A 15,002-nucleotide genomic window follows, 5' to 3' on the forward strand; every position below is an offset into this window, starting at 1 on the left:
AAATGAGTGCTACTACAAGCCCAAATATGATGAAAATGTCTAGTACGTGCCAATGAGGTCACAAGGACAACCCATGTATAGATACCCACCAAATGTGGCACCAATGAAAAGATCACCTATGAATATGAAGCAACCACAACCAGTATTAGGCCAAAAAACACCACTCCCAGGGAATAATGCTATACCAGTCAAGTATATGTTGTCTAAGGGACAGGTGGATGAACAGACTCTAGTACTTGTTACTCCATACCTTGAGACGAGTTCAGTAAGAATGGGGATATAAGAAGAGTGGTATAATCAACAGACACTAGCCCCTGTAGAGCCAATGTATCAAGCACCTATGGATATGACACCCATTTACTTCATTGCAAACCAGGGAGCTAGACCACCTATGATCAAGCAAATGCCCAAACCAAAAATCGGAAATTTCCATAATTGTGGAGCGGATGACCATTGAAAAAACGCATGTCCTGAATCGAATAAGAATGCAAAACCTATAGAGGAATATTGTGGGGCTTGTGGAAGAAAGGGTGGACAATTTCTTGAAGATTTCCTTAGGAATCCAACAAACAAAGGGAAGACTACCATAAATGTAGCTCAAGTTGTGCCAAGTAGTTCGTCAAAAGGGGAGCCTATAATTCCAGTTCGAGTAGTGACTAGAGCACAAGCCAAGGGGAATAAGCAAAAAAGTGCAACTGGATCTGATAAATCCAGCAATTCCTCTAGAAACTCTAGAAAAGAAAGATGCAAACAATACAAACTCAAGAGGCAAAAACTACAAAGGGATATTGAAGGGAAGATACGAAAGGAGGGAGAGGAAAAGATGCAGTCTCTTTCAATAGACGTCAAAGAACAAGAACCAAAATCAGTTGGATCGATATTGTCGATAAAATTTACGAACCAATGAACACGGCCTTGGAAGCTTTCCAAGCTGTATCAAACGCCAATCAAACTTTGGAAACCAAATGAAAAAATTATCCAGCACCTGATATGGAAGCATACAAACTAGAATCTTACAAAAACTTGGTGCAAATCATGCAAAACATGCTAGGGAAATAGAGACTTCAGTTGGAAGTCATAGGAAAACCAACGGAACTTGATACCAAAACCATTAGAGAAAATGCTCAGGAAAAGGGTGAGTTGGAAACCTTGGATAACGATGACACATAGTCACCTAAACTAATAGTTCTTGATAGTGAGGAAGGATGGGACAGAGTGCCAAATGATTGGTCAAACCACCTAAGGGAACGAGAAGCAAAAGATGAGAGCTTGAATCTGAAATCAGCACCAATTGAAGAAGTTCAACTAGATAGACCACCCATGGAACTAGATGAAGAGTCTTTGTATGGGGGACATTAGGGATCAAAGGAGTCACACTCTACAGTAGTTGAAACATTGTGAACACTACCTTCTTACCTAGGTGAGAATGAAGAGAAACTGATGGTCTGCAAAATGACAAAACTAAACAAACCAAAACAAACCTTGGATGTGGCTAATTTGCAATCGATTATGTCAAAGCCAATTCAGTACACAATCACTTTGGGTGAGCTATTGAAGTTACGACCACACCTATGGGGAGATTTGCAAACCACCATGGAAAAGATACCCTTCTAGTACAATACAATGATATAATGACCTTGGATATTTTAGAAAGTAGAGCATGTATTGCCATAGTAACCAAAACTATCTAGGAAGCCTGGGACAAACCAACAATTAGGAAAACAAGGATGAAATTGCAATTGGCAGATGGACACATAGAGAAACCAATGGGATTACTAGAGAATGTTATAGTCAATTCCTATGGGATTGACTACCAACACACTTTTTCCATTATAGACTTTGGCAACTATTACATCCTTTTAGGAAGACCATTCATGAGACATATATAATTAATCCAAGGTTGAGGCAATGATTATCTATACCTGAAACAAGTAGGGATGATAACTCAAGTGAACTTGAAAGCCCATTCCTATAAGGATGTCATGAAGACACCTATAGGAATTGGACTTTGAAACCTCAGAGGAGACTAAATTGCCGTCGTGGATACATAAGGACACTCCAATTTGGATGTGCAAGCCTGCTGAATTGGGCAGTTTACAAAGGGAAGACTACGTTTTAGACAGAGAAGTGAATGATGCAGGTTACATACATGAACCGTTCCTTGAACATTTGTTCGAACCTTTTGAGTAGACCTAGATTTTGGCCACAATGGATGTGTGCATTATTGAATTCTTCACCTATGCATTTTTGTAACAAAGAGGGCTATGGTATATTCCCAATCTAGATGGTATTTATCAAAATGATTGAGGAGCAACAAGTCTACTATGATGCCATGGATGAGTTGGAAGAAGAAACAATTACAACGGAAGAATCAGACCCGGGGGGGGGGGGGGGGGGGGGGGGGGGGGGCTTCATAAAGCACACGTGCCATCTTGTGTTGTGTTGCGAAATTTACCTTTGTCATGCCACAATGCAAATAGTGCAAGAGGCTTCTAGTCACATCTACATATTGCGTTATGATGCGACATTTACCTTTGCCATTCCACTACACAATATGGAGATGTGACTACCAATTATGTTCCTCAATATTGTGTTGTAGCTTGATGTAGAGGTTTATGTCATGCCACAACATGATATGGGGTGTCACTGCAATGGACGCCCCACATGTTGTGTTGTGATGGTGGGAAAGTGTCGCTCCACAATTTGGTTTGGTGGGAAACTACAATGGATGTCTCTCCATATCGCATTGTGGCACGACACTTTAGTGTCATGCCACAATGCAATATGGGTGGTGACTACATTGGATGTCCCTCCATATTGGGTTGTGGCGCGACACTTTGTCGCATCACAATGTGATATGGGGGGTGACAACGATGGAGCTTGCTCCACCATTGTTTGCATGATCAACTACAACATTGTGCAATTTTTTCAACCTATTGTATCTTAATGCTTGCCTTTCTTGTGCACTATGGCTTTGCATTTTTTGTCAATCTCGTACACATTGATAGGAAGAGTTGGGCTTTCACACCACAAATAGAAAACTTCTTTGGAGCATCTTGACCATTCTTAGACCTCTTTTCATGTTGCTCTATCTCAACATGTCCTCCATGCAAACCCATCTATGAGAAGACTATCCCCAAAGCTGAGATTTTTCTTTGCTTTGCACAAGGAGAGGCCGAGTGGTCCAAGAAATAGATGTATAGAAACATTAGTTTTTTGTTATCCTACACAGTGCATGCATTGTGCATCTGTGCACTCTGGAAAGTGGGATATCCAAAATGGGACGAAAGTTGGGGTCGCAAAGATGCCTATCTAGCGCTGTTCTCCAATATGGTTGGTTCAAGATGTGAATCTCTCCCATGCAATTTAAGAAAGGGATTTTACTTGTTACTCCTTTGGAAACGTTGTACATGCATTTCAAGGTCTTTAGGTATCTCGTCATGTGCTACTCCACTATGTAGAAGCCCATGCCCTCCACATGTAGCTTCTTTCCATTTCTTTGTTTGCTTGTAATTTTTGGGATGCTAGTTTGATGGAAAACCCAATTTAATATATCAAAGCTCTCAGCTGACACCTGCTGGTAAAACAATTTTAAGCTTTTTGGAATGCACATTCTGAAGCATACAAGTAAATCGTAATTTTAATTGAGTTTTGATATAACGGTAGCTCACCTTGAAGGTTGCGACAAGGCAAGTGTTGTTCTCAAATTGCACACTAAAGTTTTTGGGATCATCTAGTCCAATGCTTGCATTCAAAGCTCTATTCATGATTGTGATCGTGACTCGCTCAACCTTAGTCTATTTTACAAGCTCGCACTCATCTAGCTTGATGGCAAACTTTAGGATACCGTTGCACTCTTCAGGAGTAACATCAAAACTACTGCACCATGTATGTTTGCAAAGCAATCAAATCATTAAAAAAATTGTTATACTTGTCATATGCCATTTCCTCCCCTTTTGGTGATCTGTTTGTCAAATCAATGTAAAAAGGACTACCCAGAGTTTGAAGCACCTCCTCTTTATACTTGTCATATACCATTTCCTTCCCTTTTGGCAATCTGTATGTGGAATCAATGTGAAAAGGACTACCCAAAGATTGAAGCATCTCCTCATTAACTTTCCATCTTGTTTTCTGAATAGAGAAAGGGTTTGGAAGTAGAGTGTACTTGATATGAATATTTTTAACCCGTGTTGACTAGACCTAAGTACAAGGAGTCAAGATGCCACAACCTTTCTTAATAAAATGAAAACTGAAATTGACATTACATACTTGTAAACTATAGTGTTACCCTTACTGGATATTCTAGCTTCATCCAAAATTGAGTGAATATCCCTTGCTTGTGGTTGGTTCTCCTTTAAAAGATTGTCAAGCTTCTTGGCAACAATCTTATCATAATACTTGTCAGTTAACACTAGTTCTGTAATTGGACACTTTACTGTCCTGAGACACTAAAGTGTCTTGTTTTTCTACCAAGTTTTGGCAATTTATTTGTCAAGCTAGAAAGACGTTGTGAAGGATTGGGGGGCTGGCCTCTACAACACCTCAAACCAACACCAAGAAAAGAGGATGAAGAGTATAGCTCTCTCAAGATAATATGGGCTGATCTTCTCTCATGAATTTTGACAGCCTCACTCACACGCAGCCCCGACTAGCTTCGACTAGCTTCCCTCTACACAACTACAACTCCCACTATACCTGGATGCATCAAAGGAAGCAAGGTAACCAAGAAAACCAAAGCAAAAAAGTAAAGAAAAACAATGGAAATCTCTGCACTTTTCCTCATAAAAGCAGGAGCTTCACTTCTTTTCAAACGCCCTTCCATGTGCTAGTAGGGACTCCATAGGCGCTCTTATATATACACATAGCTTGACCAAAACCCACCAAAACCCATCCAAATCAAGCTCACTTTGAAAGCCCACAAAGTTCAGCAAAAAAACTCAGAAAAAGTGATGGAAAAATTGGGGAAAACCTTGCCCTTTTGTGTATGTACAAGCAAGGAATTGCAGCGCATAGTCTACCCTTGACTAGCTGCACCAAAGGGAACCACAAACAACATGGCTGCCATACCTCAAACCAAGATGAAGAGAGGTCAATATGCAGAGCTAAGAACCCACTTTCATCAGCCCATTGAGGAGAGACACACTCTCAACTCACCACACCAAGCTCTCGCAAGGCAAGAGGGGCGCCTCTACACCAAAACCCCCACCCTTCACCGCAGGCTGCAGCAACACATAGTTTCTTCTTCACAGCTGAATATCCCTCAACACTCACGACCCCAAGCTCATAAAAGTTCAGTTTTTTCTCATATTTTTAAAGCACTAACTCACACTTTGAAGTCTCGAGACTTCTATGTACAAAAACAGCAAAACTATGTACCTCGCACAATTGGCCCGCATGCGTAGAGACAGCTGGCACACACCGCCTTTGTACACTTTGTACAAGCATGCTTCATTTACATATAATGCCCCCAAAAGCATTAAAAAAAATATCTCAAAGAATTTGGGGTGGTACGCACCATTTCGCCAAAACACGTCACAACGTTTTTACTCCTTTCTTCTACCATAGATTGGTTATGAGGGAAAGAAAACACTGGATTTTTCTCCTTATCAAAATACAATCGATATGGAGAGAATTATGGTAAGTTCTAAGACATAAATTTTAGTAAATTTTCAAGCTGTTTTGCCAAAAAAAATCATAAAATCATTATATCTTTTTTGTAGAGATGGCCTTTTTTATGTTTATAAAAGCCAAGTGTTAGCACTTAGTGTTGCAAAATAATGGAATGCACTTCAAAGATAAGTTTTCAACTCACATGCAAACTATAGACATAATTTCATACTTGAGCACGTGTTGAATAAGAGCATAATCTTGGTCTTCCAAAGGTCCCCTCATGAAATTGGTTCTATTCTAGGGCAATTTGACAACTACAAATAACTTTATATGTTTAAACCTAGAAACTACGTATTTTTTGGGCTCCCTAACTCAATTAAATCTCGTTTCTTGAACTCTATCTTGAATCTTTTATCGTGCAAAAACTCTTGAAAATCTTGAGTTCTCCATAATAACATTGAAACCAAGGTTTTAGGCACCTCAATTGTGTACGTACCACGTACTTTGATACATTTAGTTGATCTACATGGAAAGTTTGATATTATTTATAGTTTTGAATGCTTATGTCTCAACAATGAAAATATGAAAGTTTTCTCTTATGCAGTTTTGAATATTTAAAATGATCCAATAATTTTTACATATCAAAGCCCTTCTACTTGCCGCCTTGAGTGCTCAATGGAAAGGAAAAGCAATGTATTACTTTCTAAAACTCACAAATACATCAGAAACATAATTTTCTTTATATACAACAATATGCTTGAAATGATCTTATCAAACATATGGAACTTTTCATTATTTTATATACTCCAAAGTCAATTTTTTTGCACATGAAACTTTCAATTATCTATAGCAAAATTATGGAAGAGTCGCCTAAAATTTTCTACAAGGTCGCTTCATTTTGTTTTTAGCTTATAAAGGCGATTTCTTCAAATCGTCAATCGCAGTCTTACGAGGGTCAATATGATGAGTATAGGCCTTGATCATGATACATTCTAAAATGCAAGGTTATATTTTTAAAAGACCCTCTAGCTAGCATATTTAAGCATATCAAGAGGGTTTTCTTAAATAAACCGTCTAATGCAAGTAGCATTTAATTTAAATTTGTTAAAAAAGGACACTTAAAGTGTCCTGTTTTGGTACCAAACTAGTGTTAAGAGGCTAGCAACATTTTTGCAATTCAATATGAGGCCATAAGGTGTTGATGAGGTTTTTGTGTTGCACTCCAGTTCCTTGTTGGGGTGCATCAAAGATCTGGACATGCACATCAAACATAAAAGATATGTTTGAGAGTTTAAGAATATAAACCTAGCAAGGATAGATACATGAATGCAACTACTTGATGGGTTGTACTCTCTTTTTGATTCCTCTTGAGTCAACGTAGAGCGGTTTTTTCTCTTTGAGTTGTTGAGTAAGCTCCTTCATGGTCTCCTTATTGTCTTCAACCTGCTGGACACATTGCATGACTTTTGTGAGGTCCCCAACCTCGAGAAGATTGGGGCGAATTGATAGATGACCTTCCTTTACTCTCCTTTTCCATTGATGACACCCTACTCTGTTTCCACAAAGTAGAGATACGAGCAACAGAAGAGAGGAAGTCCTCTATCCATCGTTTATGTGGTTATAAGGGTCATAAGGCACAAGCCAGGTCGATAAATCTAGAATTATAATGAAGCTGTTTCTTAACATAAAGATGAAATCCCATTGACATATTTAGAATCCATAAACAACACCTTTTTCCCCACGTTTAAGAGGCACGGCCGCCATCTATAAACCATAAATATGATATGAGACTTAATCTAAACTAAACAGTAATTTTATGTCACGTAGATTAGGGCCATCTCAACTCTTGGTACAATGAGTCTCTTATTTCACTTCTCTTAATAAGAGAGAGTCGAGAGTTTTTCGACTAATCGACCCCACCCATCCTTGACTAGCAACCTGAGCCAGCGCTCACTTTCCACTCCACACGCACACTTTTTACCACACTGTTTTACATATACAAACAATGTTCCTTAACTAATTCCAAACACAGATTCTTTTATACAGCCCTTCAAACAATACCAAACAATTCAAACAAGACCCAATGAAGATAGTCCTATATCTCAACAAAAACAACTTTTCCAATTTCTCATGAGTTTGCCGCTACCCGCGGACTTTCTCTGTCTAACCAACAGAGCCTTTATAAAGGATTTATTCGCTAACCACGAATTGCGCAACCTTCCCATGTCGCTAACCGCGAGGAATCCCACTACCCGTGAGGCATCTTGCTAACCGCCAGGCATCCCGCTACCCGCGAGGCATCCCGCCGCGAGGACATCCTGCAAACCGTCAGGCATCTCGCTACCCGCGAGGCATCCCGCTAACCACCAGGAACAAAAGAGAGTCGATAACCTCAGCTTAATCTCCGCTAACCACGGAATCATCTCGCTACCCGCGGGGAACAAAAGATATTCTTTTCAACAATTCTTCTCTTTGAGTGATTCTTCAAACTTGATCAACCAATTCTTCATATCAAACACTAACCACTTATCAAACAATAACAGTTTATTAAGCAATAACAATTCAACAAACAGTGACCATTTTATCAAACAATCCTTTCACTAATCTATAAAAACATATGCTTATTTTTTGTGATAGAATCACGTTCTCGGATAGTTTAAGGGAATCCCTATGCTTAGCTTCCCAAGTCATCATGAATAGCAATGCAGAATTATAAATTTGTCTTACCGGATTAGCGACATGTTCGATTGCCTCCCGTGTTTGAGGCTGAACGACTTCGACTTCTTCTGCAACCAATACCTCCGCTTGAGCAACATTTGGAGTAGTTGATACCTTATTTTGCACCTTCCTTGGAGGCGGAGCGACATGAGCGTCCTTCGAGCTTTGAGAAACTTGCTTCGAAGCCATCATATTGATGTAGAGAAGAGGGAAAGAGAGAAAGAGAACTTCAGGATTCCAACGGCAACACGACGATGGTAGAGAAGACTTAGAGATGGAGGTAACTCGAGGGAGAGAGGTTGAGGAGAGAAGATAAATCCAACATCAAGGCGAGAGAGCTCTGAGAGTGTGTCTGTCTCCTGAAAGTGAGGGGAGAGGGGTCTTTATATAGGCTCTCAAGGACAGCTAAGAATAGAGAGATAAGTTCGGGTATGTTCGTGGCTCCCTTTTCTTAATTTTTAATTTGTGTACACAGATTTCGATGCACGATTTCGATTCTCCAATTTTAGAAGAATCTTGGGCTCCAAGACAAGAACTATAAACTTAACTTCCTCCTCTTTCTAAAAATACTCCTCCTTTCCTAAAATTGCTCTCTCTTTCCTAAAATTGCTCCTTCTTTCCCAAGAGTCAACTCTTCTCTCTAGATACAATCTTGAAGCTTAAGTCTCCCATCAACCTTACTGTTTTCAAGTGAAATAGTTCTAAAGTCCGATTTTTGATCCGATCGTTCCATTAGAATGTTTTTCGACTTAATACAATACAAACCTTAAATATTTGCAAACTAAAATGAAATACTTTTATTCAAAAATGTTGGGTACATTACAATCTCCCCAACTTAGGGATTCGAAATGTCCTCATCTCGAGGAAAAGTGAGGATACTCCTACTCTAATTACTAGGGACCATCATTATGTCAAAAAGGGTGATGTCTTTAGTCTGCTTCACTTGCTACTGCTGCTCCATTAGTTAGCCATGGATAAGTATTCGGATAATGTCCTGACTCTCCACATTCAAAGCATCAAACATTCAAACATTGAGAATCTTATGCAGTAGCGGCATAAACCCTTTATGGTTGTCTATCGTTGAATCTTTGATTCTGTTCGATCCTTCTTGTAATCCCTTGTTCCTTCACCAAGGGCTTAGCTTGTAGTAAAGCATCTTGTATAGTGGTAGGCTTCAGGGCTTCCAATCGCGAGCTAATTGGTTCTCTTAAACCTTGGCAAAAGCGAGCTACCTGCTGCTCTATGGTCATTGATGGTGCGTAACATTTTAGTCTTACAAACTTTGAGTAGTACTCTTCCAAGGATAAATTGTATTGTTTAAGCTGAAGAACTCATTCATCTTTATCGCTTCATGGGCAGGAGGTAAGTATCTTTTCTTCACCGCTTGTTTGATCTCCCACCAACTCTGAGAGTTCTCCAACACTCCCATGTCACGACAATGTTGTTTCCACCATAATTTTGCTTCCCTTGAGGGATGAAACATCCCTAACATCGCTTGATTTGCAGGTCTGGTCCTTGCAGCAGAGAAGTAATCATCCATAGCTTCAATCCATACTTCTGCATCTTTCTCAATATCATCACCCTCTCCTTTAAAAAAAGATGGTTGCATTTGTTTGAGCAACAACTTCTTCTCATGAATCTCCGTATAGATAGTATCGTTCTAAGGGTTTTCCAACGTAGAAGTGATTTGAGGATTCCCCTGAGTGTACATTGATGCTTACAATAACTCAAATCAATATGGTACTTTCCAAACTTAGACTTATCCAGTCCACTAAAAGCTCAATCGTATGACTTAACCAATCATTACTCATCCAATTCATTAAAACTCAATCACATTACCTAACCAATCTTGACTTAACCAGTCCATCAAAACTTAGTCATATGACTTAACCAGTCATGACTTATCCAATCACATGACTTAACTAGTCATAGGTTATCCAATCACATGACTTAACCAGCCATGGCTCATTCAATCCACCAAAAAAAAACTCACTTCATGACTTAACCAGTCAAAAAATTTCTTTGTAGAAAAACAACTCAATCTTCTATCCATAAACTCATCAAAATGCCACATAGGGTCTACAAAAGATCTTTTCATGAAAAAACATAATAGAGGTTTCAACCATAGCTATGTACATATCAATTGGCATAACGTAATATCTCTACGAGTCCGTTAATGGGTATAGAAAACCATACACATGAGGAAGATTGAAGTAGTCGATTTAATCTCTTTAACCTAGGCTCTGATACAAATTGCGAGGTCCCCAACCCCGAGAAGATTGGGGCGACTTGATAGATGGCCTTCCTTTACTCTCCTTTTCCATTGACGACACCCTATTCTGTTTCCACAAAGTAGAGATACGAGCAACAGAAGAGAGGAAGTCCTCTATTCACCGTTTACGTGGTTATAAGGGTCATACGCCACAAGCTAGGTCGATAAATCTAGAATTCTAATGAAGCTGTTTCTTAACATAAATATGAAATCCCATTGACATATTTAAAATCCATAAACGCCTTTTTTCCCACGTTTAAGAGGCACGGCCGCCATCCATAAACCATAAATATGATATGAGACTTAATCTAAACTAAATAGTAATTTTATGTCACGTAGATTAGGGCCATCTCGACTCTTGGCACAACGAGTCTCTAATTTCACTTCTCTTAATAAGAGGGAGTGGAGAGTTTCTCGACTAATCGAGACCACCCATCCTTCATTGGCAACCTGAGCCAGCCCCCACTTTCCACCCCACACGCACACTTTTTACTATACTGTTTTACATATACAAACAATGTTCCTTAATTAATTCCAAACACAGGTTCTTTTATACAGCCCTTCAAACAATACCAAACACAGGTTCTTTTATACAGCCCTTCAAACAATACCAAAACAATTCAAACAAGGCCTAATGAAGACATCCCGGACTTTCTCTGTATAACCAACAGAGCCTTTGCAAAGGATTTATTCGCTAACCGAGAATTGCCCAACCTTCCCATCTCACTAACCGTGAGGCATCCCGCTACTCGCGAGGCATCTCGCTACCCGCGAGGCATCTTGCTAACTGCCAGGCATCCCGCTACCTGTGAGGCATCCCGCTAACCGCGAGGCATCTTACTGACCACCAGGCATCTCCCTACCCGTGAGACATCTCGCTAACGGCGAGGAAGAAAAGAGAGCCGATAACCTCTACTCAATCTCCGCTAAACGCGGAATCATCTCGCTACTTGCGGGGAACAAAAGATATTCTTTCAACAATTCTTCTCTTTAAATGATTCTTCAAACATGATCAACCAATTCTTCATATCAATCAGTAACCACTTATCAAACAATAGCAGTTTATTAAGCAATAACAATTCAACAAACAGTGACCATTTTATCAAACAGTTCTTTTACTAATCTATGAAAACATATGCTTGTTTCTTGTGATAGAATCACGTTTCTCGGACAATTTAAGGGAATCCCTATGCTTAGCTTCCCAAGTCATCATGAATAGCAATGCAGAATTATATATTTGTCTTACCGGATTAGCGACATGTTCGATTACCTCCCGTGTTTGAGGCTGAACGACTTCGACTTCTTCCGCAACCAATATCTCCGCTTGAGCAACGTTTGGAGAGTTGATACCTTATTTTGCACCTTTCTTGGAGAAGGAGCGACATGAGCGTCCTTTGAGCTTCGAGTAACTCGCTTCGGAGCCATCGTATCGATGTAGAGAAGAGGGAAAGAGAGAAAGAGAACTTCAGGATTCCAAGGACAACATGACGATGGTAGAGAAGACTTGGAGATGGAGGTAACTCGAGGGAGAGAGGTTGAGGAGAGAAGATAACTCCAACATCAAGGCGAGAGAGCTCTGAGAGTGTGTCTGTCTCCTGAAAGTGAGGGGAGAGGGGTCTTTATATAGGCTTTCGAAGGCAACTAAGAATAGACGGATAAGTTCGCGTACGCTCGCGGCTCCCTTTTTTTCTGTGTACACGGATTTCGATGCACGATTTCGGTTCTCCAATTTTAGAAGAAGCTTAAGCTCCAAGACAAGAACTCCAAACTTAACTCCCTCCTCTTTCTAAAAATACTCCCCCTTTCCTAAAATTGCTCTCTTTCCTAAAATTGCTCCTTCTTTCCCAAGAGTCGACCCTTATCTTTAGATACAATCTTGAAGCTTAAGTTTCCCATCAACCTTATTGTTTTCAAGTGAATACGGATTGTAATCAATAGTTCTAAAGTCCGATTTTTGATCCAATCGTTTCATTAGAATGCTCTTTGACTTAATAGAATGCAAACGTCAAATATTTGCAAAGTAAAATGAAATACTTTTATTCAAAAATGTTGGGTACATTATAACTTTCTGCTGTAACTGCACATTTTTCTTGCATGCCATGTCTTTCTCTCATTGCCAAACATTATTCCTTGCAGCCGAGTTGAGGTTTGGAGCGAGCTTTTCGAGTGAGCTTTAGAGTGAACCTTGTTTAGATATTGCTCAATTGTCCAAATCTCGAAAAAATGTCGCTCTAAAAAGAGTTTTGAAGCGAGCTTTTTTTCTCTCCCTCTTTCTTTCTCAGTCTCCCCCCCCCCTTTATTTCCTCTCTCTTTCACTCTCGTTCTATATTCTGCTACCACTCCGTAACTCTCTCTCTCTCTCTCTCTCTCTCTCTCTCTCTCTCTCTTCCTCTATCCCCTCCCCCTTTTTATACACCCCCCCCCCCCCCCCCCCCCCCCCCCCCCCCCCCCCCCCCCCCCCCCCCCCCCCCTCTCTCTCTCTCTCTCTCTCTGCTTAATTGAGAATACATATTTACAAGCATTCACATACACAGGGCTCATAATTGCATGTAGCCCAAAGTGACAAGAAATTTTGATCACTCTAAATCCTCTAGATATTCAAATCTCATATCAATAGTCTCTCCATATTTACGATTTCTCAGGTTGTGACTATAACCTTGATATTTAGCCTTTACACAACAACACACTAGCATGTTCATTGAATAGACAGTTCCAAAATCTAACACATTCAGTTAGACTTTCTCCTACAATTCTATTTCTACAAAATATAAGAGTGCTTCCACATTATCCACACTTCTTTGCTTTGATTTGTCATTGATTGTGCACCTATCATAATCAAAATCATTTTAAGACTTTTCTTGGTTATCTCTATATTTGAAACACTCTTTGGCTTTGGTGGAAAAGAACTCGCCCACCACTGGATCAATTGCTCAAAAACTTTAGAGCCCTTGGTGCTTTGTGCAAATTCATAAAAATTAACACTCGACATGCATGCATGTATTGTCTGTGTGTGTGTGTCCCCTCCCATGCATGTGTGGTCATTCAAGGTCCTGTTCACGTGGACCTATGGCTCTCAAGTGGTTGCCAACCAATTGCAAACTATTTCGATTCTCGTGGGTGGTTTGCAAAAAAAAACTTTGCAAAACTGGTTGGAAATGGTAGTTGCTAACATGGCAGTTGCCAAGTTTCTCCTAGGAGTGGAGGTGGAGCGGATAGGGAACCCTGACAAAAAAAACCCTGATGTGAAGCTCCTTTTCAGCTTCGCAAAAACAAAACATGCTTATTTTATCTCTAGTTTTTGGATGTGCATGCATCCACATGAATAGAAATGTTGCCGATTGCCGATTGCGCACTTTCGTACAATCTTTCAACCATGTGAACTGGCTCCAAGCTCTCTCTCTCTCTCTCTCTCTCTCTCTCTCTCTCTCTCTCTCTCTCTCTCTCTCTCTCTCTCTCTCTCTCTCTCTCTCTCTCTCTCTCAATCTCAATGCAAGTGAGCGCTAGGCGCCCACTAAGAGGGCTAGAAAAACACATTTTCTGTAACCAGTAAAAATAAGGAAACACTTGAAATTTTCTTGGTTTTTAGGTCAAAACTGAAGCTTTTGGTGGTAATCACAATAAAACTTGTGTAAATTTCCTAGTTTTCCTCAAAATCTAATTGGGATTTTACAATTTTATCTGGTCAAATTACACTCGACCCTAATTTTTTTCAAGCCCAGAGAGAGAGAGAGAGAGAGAGAGAGAGAGAGAGAGAGAGAGAGAGAGAGAGAGAGAGAGAGAGAGAGAGAGAGAGAGAGAGAGCAATCGCTTTACGCATGGAGATTTTGTACACATGTGAAAAAAATTCAAGGAGTGCTTAGGTGCCAAGCAAAACCAACAAAATCTCTCTCTCTCTCTCTCTCTCCCACTTGAGGGGGGGGGGGGGGGGGGGGGGGGGGGGGGGGGGGGGGGGGGGGAGAGAGAGAGAGAGAGAGAGAGAGAGAGAGAGAGCGAGAGAGAGAGAGAGAGAGAGAGAGAGAGAGAGAGAGATTCTTGGACTCTCATCTGCTGTTGCTTAGCGCCCACTTGAGTTGAAGGCCATTCAAAATGTCTCTTTAGCAAAATGCCTAACTCCATGCAAGCCTTCGACGGCCCTGACCCTCCACGTTCCGAATCTTCACCTCTCTATTGATGATGCCATTCAACCAGGCAACTTTTTTAAAAAATTTCCCCTGATGTTCCTCAGGACTATATAACACATAGCATTTAAAGAGGGGGTGGTAAAGGGATCAATGGCAGGGAACTGGAATGGGGCTTATCGAGGGGATCTGGACCGTGCATACCTGTAAAAACTAAACCTGGACAGCGGGGGGGGGGCTGGGCAGGCTGGCCAAATTCAAAACATGGGCCATGGGACACGTGG

Source organism: Adiantum capillus-veneris, chromosome 8 (assembly GCF_014529385.1).
Source record: "Adiantum capillus-veneris isolate H3 chromosome 8, ASM1452938v2, whole genome shotgun sequence".
Lineage (NCBI taxonomy): Eukaryota > Viridiplantae > Streptophyta > Polypodiopsida > Polypodiales > Pteridaceae > Adiantum > Adiantum capillus-veneris.